Here is a 17,808-nt window from a genome sequence, read left to right as displayed (position 1 = left end):
GTAGGTGGAGTTACTACTGCAAGTTACTACTAAAAAAAAAGAAGAGAAAAAAGATCACGATAGTGCTTGGAAAGAAAAAAGTGATAACAGATAGAAGGTCACACTGAGAAAGTGGATGGAAATTCAAGCATCGAATCATAGAAAAAAAATTTCTCTCCTCTTATAAAAATTCACAACGTGTTCAAGTTTGTAGTCTCTTTATCTCCTGCAGGGACAGGCTATAGGTGTGCTACTTAATAATAGCTTGAAAGTCAGTAAGCACTGAATATCTGGGTCCTTATTGGCTATCTATATTTCTGTATCTGAATCATGTTATTACACCTTCTGAATGTTTGAAAACCAGTTTAGGGGCATTTGGCTTATTATATAGTCTATATTTTTTAGTGCAAACTTGGCTAGTCACATCTGTATTCTTCTTAGTACTTATTGGGACTTTCTGATTAAAGAAGGTGCCAAGATGTTGCTGTGAGACCTATTTCTGTTTCACAGAAAGAGCGTAAATGATTGTGCCTTTTAAGTAGATTTGAGGGCTCTTAATTTATTACATTACCAGTGAATGTAAGGAGCTTGCCAGAACAGCCGCAGCCCTTTACCCAGAATAGCTGTAATCATCCTTTAGGTGCCATCTCATTTTTTAATTACATGGATCTAATTAAATCATGAGAACACATGGACACAGGGAGGAGAACATCACATACTGGGGCCTGTCTGGGGGTGGGGGCTGGGGGAGGGAATGCATTAGGAGAAATATCTAATGTAGATGATGGGGTGATGGGTGCAGCAAATCACCATGGCTCGTGTGTACCTATGTAACCAACCTGCACGTTCTGCACATGTACCCCAGAACTTAAAGTATAATAATAAAATACAAAAAAAGAGAAAAATATAGAAACTATAGATAAGTAATAATAGCTGCCCAAAACACTATCAATATCTTGGTACATGTACAGTCAGTTTTGCTATAATATGATATATGCATTCCTAAAAATCACCATACTGTACAAAATTGTGCAATGAAAACCACAGGACTTATGAGAAAAATGTAATTACGGTAAAATACTCCAAAACTTCATAATCACCCACTAGGAACAAAAAAAAGATCAGAGTCTAACAAAAGTGGTAGCACACTTTTACACGTTACATGGTTAAGACAGACATAAACACTAAAATGAATATGGTGTTTTACCTTGAAAAAGACCTGAAACTTGTTTTGAAAATTATGCATTGGAAGATTTGCAAACGGCAAGTTACTTTAGCTTGGTGAAATACGGGTTATCTGACATCAGACAGAAAGTTGTAATATGACACATGGGTGTCATGGTCCACAGCACATAGGTGAGGCGAGGGTGCTGCTGTAAGTGCTGTGTGCATTTTGAGCATCCTAAGCCTTTCACCTTTTCAGTTCAGTTTTTTAAAGTTCACCGACAGTTTTTCACTGAATAGAGTCACACATGAGCATAGGTAGTATGCTCAAATTATTTTCTAGTATATTAATCACATTGGAACAAATTTAATCTCAAAGCACATGTTACAGCAGAATTGACTGTCCTTTCAGACCATTCCCATTACAAATAAATACATATGGTTATTAATTTTCAATAAAAGTGGCTGGGCATGGTGGCTAAAGCCTGTAATCTCAGCACTTTAGGAGGCTGAGATGAGCGGATCAAGTGAGGTCAGGAGTCTGAGACCAGCCTGGCCAACATGGTGAAACCCTGTCTCTATTAAAAATACAAAAATTCGCTGGGTGTGGTGGCAGGTGCCTGTAATCTCAGCTACTGAGGAGGCTGAGGCAGGAGAATTCCTTGAACCTCAAAGGTGGAGGTTGCAGACAGCGGAGATCGAATTGTTGCACTCTAGCCCGGGCAACAGAGCAAGACTCTGTCTCAAAAAAAAAAATTAATAAAAATGATCATATTAGGCATAATGTTTTATTACCTGCTTTAAAAAAATTTTTGGAAATTAACAATATGATACATTATGAGAGAAAACAATCCAAACAAATTAGCTGTATATAAAGTAAAAAGTTACAGCATCCTTTCTCTCAATAAGTATACACACCTACCCTTTCACTTCACAGGGATAACCTATCCTCTTAGTGGGGTTTTTCCATATCTGTTTTTCTCCACAGAGTGGTTATTATCATTGTTATTATACAAATACATTTCTATATACACATAATGATTCAGTCTTTCAATGGACCATATCAAACATAAGATACAGCAACTTTCCTCTTGGAGTCAATAACTTATCAGGAACATTTTTTTTCAGTATATGGTTATACAGGTATATACTTTTTTTGTTTTTAGTGGCTGCAGAAGTGTGTTTGTACATTTCAATCAGCAACACTAAATTATTTTTAACTTTTTAAAGCAGAGGCAATTTTATACAAAAAAGTTGTTACACAGATGATGGGAGAAGTAAAAAGCCAAGCAGGAAAAAAGAGGTAATCTAGAGATTAGTACCAATAGGAAGGCACCAGCATTGTGAAACTGTAGGGACAAATGCAGAAGGCAGAGAAGGGGCTGTACCTTCCATGGGAGATGCTCTTGCTAGACAAAAGCATTTTCGTCTAGGGAAAGTTGGAACCACGACTGGCTTGTCTAGCAAGAGCATTTCCCATGGAGCAAAGCCAATCAATGCCAGAAATAATACCCATGGCAGAGCGGGAAGGAATTGAAGTACTATGGCTTTTCCCTTCTTGCTGCTGACCAATCTCTCAACAGCACTTCCCGTTAGGCTATGACACGGTTTGGATTTGTGTCCCTGCCCAAATCTCCAAGGCCAGAGGAGGGGCCTGGTGTTAGGTGATTGGTTCATGGTGGTAGATTGCCCTGTTGCTGTTCTCCTGATCATGAGTGGATTCTCACGAGATTGGCTGTTTAAAAGTGTGTAGCACCTCCCTCTTCTCTTCCTCCTGCTCTGGTCATTTAAGACACGCCTGCTTCCCCTTCTACTGTGACTGAAAGTTACTTGAGGCCTCCCTGGCCATGTTTCCTGTACAGCCTGCAGAACAGTGAGCCAACTAAAATCCCTTTCTTTACAATTACTCCTTCAGGTAGCTCTTTATAGCAATGTGAGAATAGACTACCACAGACTAAATGAGTCAAAAGCCAGTTGAGAGAGAAGGCTAGAAAAAGCAGCCAGTTGAAGATAATCTCTTACTATACAAACCACTGAAGGAGAAAGGGAGGGAGGAATCAATTTATGGAAAAAGTCAACCAAGAACCAGCACACCATTTTAACTTATTTAATTACTCCTCTATTGTTGTGTATGTTAATATAGTTTTCTATTTTTAACTAATAAATTAAATGCAGCAATAAACATTATAGCATAATATACATTTTGCACATTTTTGTGTTACATGGATTCCTAGCAGTGGAATTGTGCTATGAAGAGTATGTAAAATTTACACTTCGATAATTGCTGCCAAATTCACCTCCCAATTGCCTTTCCCGCCACACTCTTGCTAACACTGGCTCCTATTAATCTTTCATAATTTTTAGCCAATTAGTTAATGAAAAATTTGTATCTTCTTTTAATTTGCATCTCCCTAATGACACTGAACATTGTTCAGTACATTTATTAACCTTTTTTGGTTTTTAAAGTAAAATTTATTTTTTATTATGAGCTGCACATTATTCTATTTCATGGTCATTATTGATTTATAGGCCATTTGTATTATAAATATATAATTCTATACACAGTATATATATTCCTATACATGTGGCAAATATTTTCTCATTTCATTTTAACTAGTTATCTATATGTTGTCATAGTGCAATTGTAACTCTGTGTGTGCTGTTAGCCTTTGTTTCATTACTTCTGCTTTTGGATCTTGCTTAAGAACATTTTCCTTGCCAGAATTCTTTAAGAATAATCTTCGGATTTTCTTTCTGGAATATTTAAAGGATATCTGTTGTTTCTATTATCTGGAATTTAGTTTTGCATATGGTATGTAGTAATAATTTGACTTTGTACCTTGCCTTTATGGATCACAGTTCTTCTCATATCTTTAGTCGGTCAATACTTTTCCCACTATTCTATGTACCTGTGCTGTTTCCAGGCTCTCCAATCAGCTCTATGAATGTTTTTATCTAATGCTAGTACCATTTGTCTTCATTATTGTACCATCGTAATAAATTCTGGTGACTTGTAGAACAATTTCACATGCTTGAATTTTATTTCTAAAAAATATGAAGCTGTTTTCACACATTTGCTCGTGTAAGTGTTTAGACTAACCTTCAAAGAATCCTGTTGGCATTTTAATTGGAACTACATTAAATTCATATATTAATTTGGAAAGAATTGACATCAGAGGCACTCAACAAATTTGCTTTGAATGAATGAACGTATATACTAGATTATTTAAACTTAATTCTGTGACTAAATGATGTCAATGCTCACTTCTAATACTTCTATTCTTTGTATCTTCCATTCTTTTTTTTTTTCCTTTTTACTGTTGTAGATTACAAGTAGTTTTCAGGAGAGTACATGTATAATTGCTTATCTTACTATAATTTTTTTCTTGCCTATATATGTGAAAGATAAGTTGGCTAAATATACACTTTTTGGTTCAAATAGTAATTCCTTCAAAATTAGGCTGGACATGGTGGCTTATGACTGTAATCCCAGCACTTTGGGAGGCAGAGGTGGGTAGATCACCTGAAGTTCAAGACCAGCTTGGCCAACATGGTGAAACCCCATCTCTACAAAAAATACAAAAATTAGCCAGGCATGGTGGCGGGCACCTGTAATCCCAGCTATTCAGGAAGCTGAGGGAGGAGAATCACCTGAACCTGTCAGAGGTTCAGGTAAGGCAGAGGTTCAGGAGGCAGAGGTTGCAGTGAGCCCAGATTGCACTTCAGCCTGGGGGACAAGAGCAAGACTACATCAAAAAAGACAGAAAGAAAGAAAAGAAACGAAGGAAGGAAGGGAGGAAGGGAGGGAGGGAGGGAGGGGGGGAAGGAAGGAAGGGAGGGAGGGAGGGAAAGGAGGAAGGAAGGGAGGGAGGGAAAGGAAGGAAGGGAGGGAGGGAGGGAAAGAAGGAAGGAAGGGAGGGAGGGAGGGAAAGAAGGAAGGGAGGGAGGGAGGGAGGGAAGGAAGGGAGGGAGGGAGGGAAAGGAGGAAGGCAGGGAGGGAGGGAGGGAAAGGAAGGAAGGGAGGGAGGGAGGGAAGGAAGGAAGGAAGGGAGGGAGGGAGGGAAAGAAGGAAGGAAGGGAGGGAGGGAAAGAAGGAACGGAGGAAAGGAGGGAGGGAGGGAAAGAAGGAAGGGAGGAAGGGAGGGAGGGAAAGGAAGGAAGGGAGGGAGGGAGGGAAGGAAGGAAGGGAGGGAGGGAGGGAGGGAGGGAAAGAAGGAAGGGAGGGAGGGAGGGAGGGAAAGGAGGAAGGGAGGAAGGGAGGGAGGAAAGGAGGGAGGGAGGGAAAGAAGGAAGGGAGAGAGGGAGGAAAAGAAGGAAGGGAGGGAGGGAGGAAGGGAGAGAAGGAAGGAAGGGAGGGAGGGAGGGAAAGAAGGAAGGCAGGGAGGGAGGGAGGGAAAGGAAGGAAGGGAGGGAGGGAAAGAAGGAAGGGAGGAAGGGAGGGAGGGAGGGAAAGGAGGAAGGCAGGGAGGGAGGGAGGGAAAGGAAGGAAGGGAGGGAGGGAAAGAAGGAAGGGAGGAAGGGAGGGAGGGAGGGAAAGAAGGAAGGGAGGGAGGGAGGGAGGGAGGGAAAGAAGGAAGGGAGGGAGGGAGGGAGGGAGGGAAAAAGTAATTATTTCAAAATTCAACAGAGACAGAGCACCACTTTGGCTGAAGATCTGTTAGGCGAAGCCAAGGTGGACAGAACAGAGGACTTTGAACCTTCATATGAACCACAAAGAGGATGCCTGTATTAGTCCGTGTGAACGCTGCCAATAAAAGACAAACCCATACCTGAGACTGAGTAATTTATAAAGAAAAAGAGGTTTAAAGGACTCACAGTTCCGCGTAGCTGGGGAGTCCCCACAATCACGGCAGAAAGTGAAAGGCACGTCTTACATCGGCGGCTGGCAAGAGAGAGAAAAAGAACCAAACGAAAGGGGTTTCCCCTTATAAATCCATCAGATCTCGTGAGACTTGCTGCCACGGGAACGGTAAGGTGAAACCACCCCCATAATTCAATTTTCTCTCTCCTGGTCCCTTCCACACACGTGGGAGCTGTGGGAGCTACAATTCAAGATGAGATCTGGGTGGGGACACAGCCAAACCATATCAACCCTCCGGACATTTTCAGATGACTTCTCATCTGAGTAACTCTGTCAGATCTTTGCACAAAGCTACCTAGTCAATGGGATTCTGCTGGGATTTCACCCTCCCCCCACTCTTTTTTTGGTGTAATTCAAGGAAAAAAGCTTGAGAAGAGCCTAATATGAATATCAGACATCCCATGAGAATGTAAGACATGAGACACTATTTACTCTCAGTATTTGCATTTGCAAATCAATCAACACAAAAAGACATCAAAGTTTTTTATTGAAACGAAAAAACAACTGATTAGGGACCACAGGTGATATGGATAATGGTCCAATTTTGAGAGAGAAGCCACAGTAAATTGAACAGGAGAATTTAATATAATGGTTTGCCAGCTAACACAGGGAATTGGCATAATAAAGGAGTGGCTAATAAAAACTAAGAAAACTCAAAAGAACATAGAAGGAGCAGCCACTACTCCCGGGGCTTCACTGGTGAACTTGCTTGAAATGAGCCCTTTAGGATGAAAAAGGACAAAAGATACTGTTCACCAGGAATTTCTCACTAGAGGCACTTTCTACAAAACCACCTGAAGAGGTGCCAGGTGAAGCTCCGGGCTGCTATGCATTGCAGGAACTGGGCACTGAAGAATCTGCCTGTGTTACCAGACCCTGCCAAGTGATCGTGTAGGAGCCAGGGAGGAACACCTTTTCCTTTAACAATGACTGTCAGCAGCCCACTCCTGACAAAGCCTAACATCATGTCAGCTAGCAAAGAAAAATATTTAAAAGACCCGTTTCTATTTCACAGATCAGGTAATAGGGTTTGAATTTGGAGATGAGAGGCAATAGAACCATAGTTAGCACAAGACATAACACTCTTTACTAATTATAAAAAGTCTTCATCATAGCCTCTTATTTACATGATACTTAGCCTCAATGTTTATAAAACTGTAAAAAATGTAAACACTTTCCTGCGAGGCGTTTATGTAAGAAAAGCAGCGTGGTAGAACCTCTGTAATTACAGATCTGCCTTTTCTTTTGGCATCTAATATTTCACAATAATATTAAGTCTGAGTTCAACTTGCCTTTAAAAAAAGTGGTTCATTTCTACCTCCTGGGTGCTTATAGAATATTTTTGTGCCTTTGAAATTAAACCACTTTAGCGTTTATATTTTGGGTAGAATATCTTGAAGAGGTGAATATCCTTAAGCCTCAGATTTGAATCTTCCTTTGCTTTAGGAGAATTGTCTGCCACTGCGTTTTTGCCTATTATTTATGTTTCACTGATTTCTTTTACACTTCTTCCCAAATGTGATTTATCTGTTTATCAGATCTCATTTGTCAACCACATCCATTATATTGTCTGTGTCCATTTTCATTTCCTTTTTATTTTCTGACATTCCGTTCTCAAGCCTATCCTTTGGGTATAGGTTGTTTTTGGGTTTTTTTCCCTCTCTCTCTCACTATTTTCATCTTCTTTCTGGGTCTACTTCAAACTTCACAGCGGCATTGTTTTCTTAAATATTTTCCTAAACTCTCTCAGTCCTCCTTTTGTATCTATTTCTTATCATATAGTGTCATTTTTTCCTTCAATTTTTTTTTTCCTATTTCACTTGAGTGTAGACAACATTTCTGCCTAAAATTATACTTAGTTACCTGGAGATAATACTCAAAAGCATGTTCTTTATCAACTTTTTTGGGGGGCGGGGGACAGAGTCTTGCTCTATCCTCAGGCTGAAGTGCAGTGGCGTGATTTTGGCTCACTGCAACCTCTGCCTCCCGAGTTCAAGCAATTCCCCTGCCTCAGTTTCCAGAATAGCTAGGACTACAAGCGCTCGCCACCACACCTGGCTAATTTTTTGTATTTTAGTAGAGATGGGGTTTCACCATGTTGGTCAGGATGGTCTCAATCTCCCGACTTCATGATCTGCCTGCCTAGGCCTCCCAAAGTGCTGGGATTACAGGCATGAGACACTGCACCTGGCCCTCTTTGTCAACTTTTAATAGGCTCTTTCCCTTCCTTCACTCTCCATTTGTCTAGCTGTGGATGGGTATGGGTTCTTTATGCCTTTTTTCCCCCAAAAACATACAAACAAAAAAGATGTGGTTGAATAGTCCTTGTGTCCACTCATTGTATGTGGCTCTTTGGCATTTAGATCTGTTTTATCAGTTGAGCATGGGATGGTGGAGGATACAGCTATCCCTGAGCAGCCCCAGCTGTCTCTGCAGGCTTTTGCAGTGAATCAGAGCTTCCACGACACACATCAGTTTTCCTTATTTTTGTTTTGTTCTCCTTGGCCTCTACTCTTTCCAGAGACGTACAAAAATACCATTTAAGATCTTCCTATAACTTATATTTATTGAGGCTGGGGAAGTCCAAGGCCTAGTGTTTGGGGCATCCCAGTCAGAAAACACAGTTTTTGCTTTTGGACAAATTGACAGTTGTGTAGAAGAAAGATTCTCAGTCCATGGTGTTTCTAGCCTGTAACAATACCGATAACTCCCCCAGCTTTGGATAACATTCTCCTCTGCTGTCATTGGCCCTCAAAGCCAAAATGACTCCACTAAGAGTGGATCAATATCACCCATAGTTCCCCCCACCAGTGCTGACCACATGCAGATGACAGGATTCATACATTCAGCAGAGGAAGCAAACTCTTTTCTTTTTTAGGAAACTGAGTTGGAGAAGTAGCTCATTGAGTGGTTGTCTTACAACCAAGGATTAAGAGTAACATATAGAGGTGCATTTCAAGGTGAATGCAAGAAACAAAATCCTAACCTTCTGCTTGATGCTGCCATATTTCCAAACTTTAACTCTCCAAATGTGGGGATATATGGTTTGCTTGATTGTACTCTAGAGCTGACGAAGTCCCTTCCTTCTCATATAGCTTTCTGTTTAGTCATTAGAATCAGTTACCAGGAATTAGACTGGAAAGCTGCACTGACATGACCATCTTTAAAAGTTTGTTTATGTCGCTAAGATCATAAAATAATACATATTTACTGTAGAAATTTAAAAAAATGCATAAGACATTTTAAAACAAAGCACTCATAACCACATCAAGCAGATTACAGTCTCATTAAGATTTTAATGAACATCTTGAATTCAGGGTCTTTTTCAGGCACATTATTTTACATAGATGAGATCATACTTTATGTGTCATTTGAGGTCGAGCTTTTTTAAAATTTGGAAGCCGCGTGATGAAATGACAAAGCTGCAAATTAGAAGGTGTCTGGGTCTCTGAATTACTACATAGAGAAGAGCAACCCATCAATCAGGTCATTATATGAGCAAATACCAAACTTGTAATGTATTTTCTGTTTTATTTGTTATTATATGAGCCTTGTTCACCTAACAGCTAATAACACTCAAACTAATACAGGCAGAAAAGCATTGAAGGGTTTTGAACAGAAGAGTCGCATGGTCCGATATATGTATAAAATGATCATTTTGGTTTCTGTGTGAAGAATGAACATGAGAGAGACAGACTGGAAGCAGAAGAGTGTTCATAAACAGTTAATGTAGTTCTGATAAATCTTGCTGACTTTCACTAGGATAGTTAGAGTAGAGGGAGTGAAAGTGCAAGGGTGATTCTGAACACATATTACAGGTAGAGCTCATAAGGTTTGCTAAGAGATCAGATGTGGGGAATGAGATAAAAGGAGAGAAGACATGAATAATTTCAAGACTTTGATTTAAGGTGCTAAAAGAATAACGTTATTTACTGTGATGGACAGACTGGAGGATTTGGCTTAGAGCATGATATGAGATGCCTGCAGACGTGAAAGTCGAGATGGTTGCACGTGTTGATATACAAATCTGAAGTTCAAAGCCCAAAACAGAATTTTCAATGAAAAGAAAGAAAAAGTACTGACAAAACTAATTACAAGCCAAACCTAAGAATGATTTTCATGTAGTCACTTCAATCATATTCAAATGCATAAATAATATTCATTTTTACTTTGGAAACCAAGTCTATTATATTCATTTCATTTTCATGACTATTTTTTGGAGTTCAAATGTAAATAATATATATGATAATTTACACATTAGTATAAATAATCTCATAATATATTTTAAAAGAATCCCATTAATATTGTAATATATATATAGTATGGTAAACATACTTTAATATTAAGAAAGATCCAAACTGTTTTTCAAAGTGTGCATTTAGCATTCCCATCAGTATGAGAGTTCCAGTTGCTCCAAATGATTTGCAGAAATTGGTATGTGCAGTATTATTTTTATTTTTTATTTTCTCTTTCGGATCTAATTGACTACATTATTTGTGCAGAATATCATTTCCATAATACAAAGTTAATTATTTCCCCTTTCACTACAGTCCCATATATCCTGAGGACATTTTTTAAAGAATCTAGTTGTGTGTTGTCAAAATTTTAATATTGTCTCTAAGAGTCTTTGAATCTTTTGTATTAATACTTTTCATTAGAAAATAGCAGCATATGAAACTTAAATCAGTATTTTCTCAAATCAGATTTTATTACTTTTAGCCAAAGTCCTTTCCACGACTTAGAAGGCAAAGATCAGGTAGAACATGATCTTTAAAGAAATTGATGGCATACACTTGAGGTCAGAGCATAGAAAAACAAATAGTATTTCAGAAGTTATTTCTTTAAAATCCCATCAAACTAATACATCTCATTGTTATTTTAACAGTAGTCACTGCCAAAAGAACGATTTAAAGTGCTGCATACGTATCAGTGTCAGAATGTATGTAACTCCCTCTTTATGCGATTGATTGTGAGTCAGTGTTGGAATTAATCCAAATTCACAGTGCAGAAAAAAGGAATGTGTAAGATCTCATGAGTATTTCCTGGAATGTTTCATGGGATGCTCTGCAAAGAGAAGCTTTTGCAAAAAGTTTGGAAAACACCAAATCTGCATATGCTACTCAGAGATAAATTTTGTATGCAGATATTTCAAAGGTTCTAAGAAGTCCAGCAGCAAATAAATTTATTTTAATTTGCTCAACCTGCAGTTTCTTAGTTGTAATTTACTACAGCATTTCTGTTAACCTATCACCAGCGAACAACTCTAAAAGTGCGTATTACCTGATTCATGATCTTGGGTTGCTACTCTAACTTAGAATGTCTATAGGACTTGTTTCTCTCTTGAGGAAATAATAGATAGCATTGACCTTGGTAATGACAACTAATGTCCAGACTTGGAGGATAAATTATTATAAAAGATTTGTCTCTGTTTGAAACAAATAAGAAAAGATTGGTTTCATCATGTTTTATGCAACATACAGAGTATGTTTCTAATAACGCCAGCAGATCAGGCACAGTCCTTTACCTGAGGACTCATCACAGGGATACCTGCCTGCTGGTGACAGGCCCTGTGAACCTTCCTTTATGAGACAGAGTTGAAGCAATTCATCACAGACATAAATCCAGTTCTTATCATTCTTTAGGACGTGATTAAGAACGTTTCTCTAGTTTCAGTACCAAGAATAATGTGTTTCTCCTGAACAACATTTATGTTATTTAATTTTGTGGATGCTATGAATCACTTACCTAATCATGTTTCCCACTTCAGATGGTTAAATAGGTAGCTTAGTGTCAAATGCGTGACATAAATCTAGCAAGTGTATAGAATTCAAGGGGCGCTGTACTGTCTTAGTCTGTTCCGGCAGCTGTAACAGAACACCAGAAACTGAATGGCTTATGAACAGCAGAAATTTATTTCTCACAGTTTTGGAAGCTTAAAGTCCAAGAGCAAGGTGCCAGCAAATTTGGTGTCTGATAAAATCCTACTTCTGGGTTCAGAGATAATAATCTTTTCACTGTGCCCTCACATGGCGGAAGAGGCAAAAGAGATCTCTGGGGCCTTTTTTATAAGGCCACTAATACCGATCATGTGGGCTCCACCCTCATGACACAATCATCTCCCAAAGGCCCCACCTCCTAATATCATCAGTTGGTGTGTTAGGATTCAACATGCTGATTTGTGAGGGGAAGGGACACGAACATTCAGATCATAGCACACACTCAACTCATTCCTGGTTTCACAGTGATTCCTACCTATATTTTTCTTGCCTAAATTTTATCACTTATTTCCCTTTGTTTTATTAAGCTTTATTAAGTGTGTTGTTATACAATGTTTTCATCTCTTCTTGCAAAAGTATATAATGAGTAAAAATAGCAATTCTTTAGTTAGATAGTACCTCATTTCATAGTCATTTCTAAGAAGACACCTACACATCTTTAATATCCTTACAACAGCACAGATTGTAATTAAGAAGAGCCATTATTTGGTGGGATCAGACTGCTGGCTATGCCAGTGGAAAACAACTAAAGATTTTTGGGACATCAATTCATGATTCAAGCAAACTGATATGTTTTTCATTTATTTTAACTTTTATTTCAAGCATTAGCTCCCAACATAAACACATATTGGGGGAATGTGTTCTCTTTCTGCGTCCACCAGGGGGCATAGTTTTAAGGGCAAGAACTTCCCAGCGCCATGCCCCCCTCTCATCTCTCTCCATCCAGGAGATTTAACAGTTTATGTTTAAATTTCACGGGTGTAAAAAGAAACTAAGAGTGAATCACCCCAGCAGAAGTTTAAAGGAACTCCTTTCATTCGCCAGAGGAACTTGGGGAGGTGGAATTTTTCCCAGGATAAATTCCCCTGCTCCTTCAGCCATGCCGATTTCCAGCTCTCTAGAATAATCCCCTCCCACATAGCGGGAGCTCTCTTTCCCCTCCTGGATTTTCCCCCTCTGGGGTCCCCTTCCACCCACTGTGGAAGCTGCTTTTCCTCTCCTAAACTCCATTTCTCTCTCTCAATTCCCCTCCACTCAGTGTGGAAGCTGTCTTTGCTCTCCTGGATGCCACCTTTCTGGATTCTCTTGCTCCGTGTTCCTTCTCTGGTTTTCTCCCTCTGGAAACCCTTCCCACTCAGTGTGAGAGCGGCTTTCCTTTTACCGAGTGTGAGAGCTAGCTGTTTCTTTCTCTCTCCTTCTCCTTTTTCTCTCTCTACCTAAATAAATCACTTTCTACAAACACTTTTGGGTCCGGCATTTACTTTTTCAAGCACACTGCACTGTGGTCTCCTCTCCCATTCTTGGGGAGTGATAGACCAAGAACCTGGAGAAACGTCCTCTCGGGAACTGAGGGCTCCCCTGAGCTCCTGAACCCCAACAACATCAACATAATTGATTTTATTTTAGACTTTTTCTTGGAGGAAGATGATTAGCACTTATTCAATAGTCTGCATAAGGAACACTGCTGCTATAGACTTCCAATATGTAACTTGTTTGCCCCATCATGAACCATCGTGCTATTGTTACCATCACCTAGTCAAGAATTCTTGTGTCTAAGCTGAAATCAGAAATATCTGAAAGAAATCTTTGTTCATCTTCACTGCCACTACTAGAACATTATCGCCCGTCATCATCACCTGCTGTGTTCAAAGGAATGAAGTGGATTCCTCAGGATCAACTTGTTGCTTTTTTTCCTTACTAGTGTAAAAAAGAACCTTCCTAAGTCATGGCAGTTCCTCAAAATAATAGCCAGGATATCTTACACAAGCAAATCCAAAGGCACATAGCTTCTACATCTTCCCTACTCCTTCAGACCTACATGAAAATTTAAACACTGTATTCTTTGAAAGTTACTGTTCTGAGAATGAAAAGGTAAACCATAAACTCTGAAAAACGTTTACATATCCTATATTTAATAAAATACTTGGATCTAGAATAAAGTAACACTGAAAAGTCAAAACTCAAAAAAACCTATTGTTTTTAAATGGGCAAGAGATTTGAAGAGACACTTTACTAAAGAAATTAATATATCAAATAAATACTAAAGAAATACTCAATGTCATTAGTCATTAGGGAAATGCAAATTAAAAACACTACACATCTATTACAATAGATAAAATTAAAAAGATATGCTAGTAAGTGTGAGGATGTGGAGGAACTGAAGTCATCGTAGCTGTTGGTGAGAATGAAAACTAGTACAAATCATTATAGAAAGCTGTTTGGTAGCTTCTTTTAAAATTAAACATATATTTACCAAATAATCAAGTCATTCCGCTCTTAGATATTTACCCAAGAGAAGTGAAATCATATGCCCATGCAAATACCAGCACACACATGTTCGTAGAACTCATTTGTACTTACTACAGATGCATCACACTAATTCATAGGCTCCTTATACAACCTGGTAAACGTTCCCATTGCAGTATTGAGTTTCTGCGAACTATTTTATTGTTCTGTGACATTTCCCTGCTTATATCTGGGAGTTTTCTTTGATGCTTCCACTGTCTTACTTTCCACATTTAGTTTAACATCAACTCCTATAGGTTTTTCTGGTAAGTCAGTACACTCTAACAACCTACTAGCAGGTTGTAAAATCAATCTAATGGGTCATTAGAATTTTTAAAAATTAGATGGAACAGAAAGAAGATAATAAAATTATTCCAAAATTTTAATATGTTTTACCAGTGAAAAAATTAATTTTATTTACAAAATTTTGTTTCACACACACACACAGTTGAATCTTTAAAAAATTTGTTACAAAATTATTGCAAACCACTGCTTCAAATCTGACCCTTTCTCTTCTTTTCTACCACTATCATCCGTCACACACCTGAGTCACTCTCTACCTTCTCTTCTGCCTCTCTGCTTTCTCTCCAACACACTTTGAACCCACTGCCAGGCAGCCACTAGAAAAATCTTTTTAGCATCTGAATCATATCAATCCTTTCTCTATCTTATGATTCTCCACTGGCTTCCATTGCCTTTGGAGTAAAGTGATGCACACACCCATGCCCACTCTACCTAGATTTGAGACTATGGTATGAGCTGGCCCCTGCTTATCTTACCCCAGCCATAACCTCAGTATATGCCTCCACCCCTCCACTTCACTCTTTGTGATCCTACTGTCAATATCCCAAATGTACCTCAGCACCCTTACGCTCATGTTTACCTCTGCCAAGAATACTTTTGAATACTTTTATTGACCTCTTAGCATCCCTGGATCATTCCCATTTTTCATGAATCAGTGTATGTCCCACTTAGGGTTGTCTTTTTGAACACAAACTGACTTCTGGATATCTCCATCTGGATACTACACACACATGTAGAATTTAACATGTCGTTATTCAGCTCATCTTTGTTCTTCCCTTATCACCACCATCAACAAAACTGTATATCTTTCCTATATCCCCACTTCTTTGAATGTTGCTACTTTTTTAGAGTGTGGATGTACATGTATTACTCTCATTCTCTCCACATTCACATATATTCTATCTCCAAGTCTTTGAAGATTCTACTTGTGATACTGCCAGGTGTATGTCTCCTTTTTAATCAAATTTCTTAAGGCTGTGTGCGGTGGCTCACACCTGTAGTCCCAGCACTTTGGGAGGCTGAGGCAGGCAGATCTCAAAAGTACAGGAGTTTGAGATCAGCCTGGGCAACATGGTGAAACCCTACCTACAAAAAATACAAAATTTATCTAGGTGTGGTGGCACATGCCTGTCTGTAGTCCCAGCTACTCAGGAGGCTGAGGTGGGAGAATCACCTGAGCCTTAGGAGGTCAAGGATACAATGGGGTATGATAGGTGATCATTCCACTGCACTCCAGCCTGGGTAATAGAGTCAGACTCTGTCTCAAAATAAATAAATAAATAAATAAATAAATACAAAAAAAATGATCAAAGAGCTTAGTATATCAGCTTTATATTCATGAAAAAAATGAGCATATTTGAAACATATAAATTCCTAGGATTTTTCAACACTGTAGATTTTGTTATCATACTGTAATATGATTTACAACATCCATGCTTCTCTCTACAGCAGCATAATGTCCAGTCGCTATATGCAGTCACAGCTTGGAGGATGGATCATGAACCTAGATCATGCCTACATTACGGCAGAGACCTCTAAGCCCAAGAGTAAAGAAAGTATATCTAGAAAATTCCAGCTCCCTAGAAGTTTCAGCCACCAACTGGGCCTTGCACAGCTACAAGCAGTACTGAACTTTATTTTTAATCAATCGATAAATTTCTGATTTGTACTAGTATTTTATTTTATTCCTTTCCTTTTTTTTAAGATGGCTTCTCACTCTGTCACCAAAGCTGGAGTGCAGTGGCACAATCTCAGCTCACTGCAACCTCTGCCTCCCAAGTTTAAACAATTCTTTTGCCTCAACGTCCCAAATAGCTGGTATTACCACGCCCAGCTAATTCTTGTATTTTTAGTAGAGACAGGGTTTCACCATGCTGGCCAGGCTGGTCTTGAACCCCTGACATCATGAACTGCCCGCCTCAGCCTCCCAAAGTGTTGAGATTCTAGGCGTGACTCACCACACCTGGCTTATTTTGCTCCTCTCTTTATATTACTCAATACTCTTTTAAACAAATGTTTGCCAGCTTTGTTTAAAATTCTAACAAATTTAAATCAATTTTTGTCAAATTTATTTGTAATATTACTTGAAAAGATTATATAGCTTTTTAGAAGTGCTCTCTCTTAGAAAGTATATTTGCCATTTCATGAACTTAACATTTTATCTCTGAAACTCTGAATAAGTCTGAAAGAGTCCTCAAATAGATAAATCTGTGGTGACTTTTTGATAATTAAACGTATCTGGAGTGTTGTGAGTTTAGCCAATCTTGAGAAATTTCCTTTATTTTCTGTTTTATTGATAACTCTATGTTATTCATCTTGAAAAACAAGCATAGTCCATCTTCTTCCTCTTTGACACCATCACGGACACCATGTTCACTCACTTGAATAAATAATGTCTCTAGATGGATTGATGTTTCTTAGCAAAGAATCTAGTGCTAAATTTTTTATAACTGGTTCAATATTTCACTTGAATTTTTTGTATATTGAAATAAAACATGGGTTCTTTGATAGATGCAGTCTCAACTGAATTGAGTAAACAGCATTGGAATTTTTTAAAAATCACTCCCTTGAGGTTGTTTATTTTTCATTAAAGAGTAAAGGGATTGTTTCCAAACTTCTTACGTAGAAAAATGTGATAACAGGACAAAACGATACTTATGTTGCTAAATGAGTGGTATTTACAGGAGGTACAAAATAATTCAGGGGAGAGAAAGAAGTTTGTGTTGTGGTCAGGAAAGACCCAGGAAAGCAGGAAGAAATGAGTTTAAAGTATAAATCAGGATCGTCCTAAAATATTATATTACTTGAGATTATCAGATTCATCAGTTACATCATTCAAGTATTTACAGAATAACAAAAGGACTTACTATATTGCCAGGGAAGTCCGGGCTGTGAGGTAATGAGACAATGAAGTGTCTCATATAAAGTAAAAGGACAGGGTGGGCGCAGTAGCTCACGCCTGCAATCCCAGCACTGCAGGAGGTCCAGGAGGGTGGATCACTTGAGGTCAGGAGTTCCAGACCAGCCTGGCCAACATGGTGAAATCCTGCCTCTACTAAAAATACAAAAACAAATTTGCCTGGAGTGGTGGCGGGCACCTATAATCCCAACTACTTGGGAGGCTGAGGCAGAAGAATCACTTGAACCGAGGAGGCAGAGGTTGCAGTAAGCCGAGACTGTGCCACTGCACTCCAGCCTGGGTGACAAGACTGAGTCTCC

At 38.9% G+C, this 17,808-nt stretch overlaps 1 protein-coding gene across 5 annotated transcripts in view; it reads right to left on the bottom strand.

Annotated features, from left to right (window-relative positions):
* The window catches only part of AGMO (alkylglycerol monooxygenase), a 441,694-nt gene that overhangs the window by 402,469 nt on the left and 21,417 nt on the right, over positions 1-17,808 (bottom strand). The window contains exon 1 of one of the 5 annotated variants that reach the window (XM_064380351.1): positions 5,959-6,128. The exons of the other annotated variants lie outside the window; for them this stretch is intronic. The gene's annotated coding sequence lies outside the window, so the exon portion shown is untranslated. Of the gene's footprint in view, positions 1-5,958; positions 6,129-17,808 lie in introns of those variants that run through there. 5 annotated transcript variants of the gene reach the window in all.

This window comes from Aotus nancymaae, unplaced genomic scaffold (assembly GCF_030222135.1).
Source record: "Aotus nancymaae isolate 86718 unplaced genomic scaffold, 86718_ANA_hifiasm-v0.15.2.pri h1tg000025l, whole genome shotgun sequence".
Taxonomy (NCBI): Eukaryota; Metazoa; Chordata; class Mammalia; order Primates; family Aotidae; genus Aotus; species Aotus nancymaae.
Note: the sequence above shows the minus strand (reverse complement) of the source record. Positions and strands in the feature narration are given on the sequence as shown.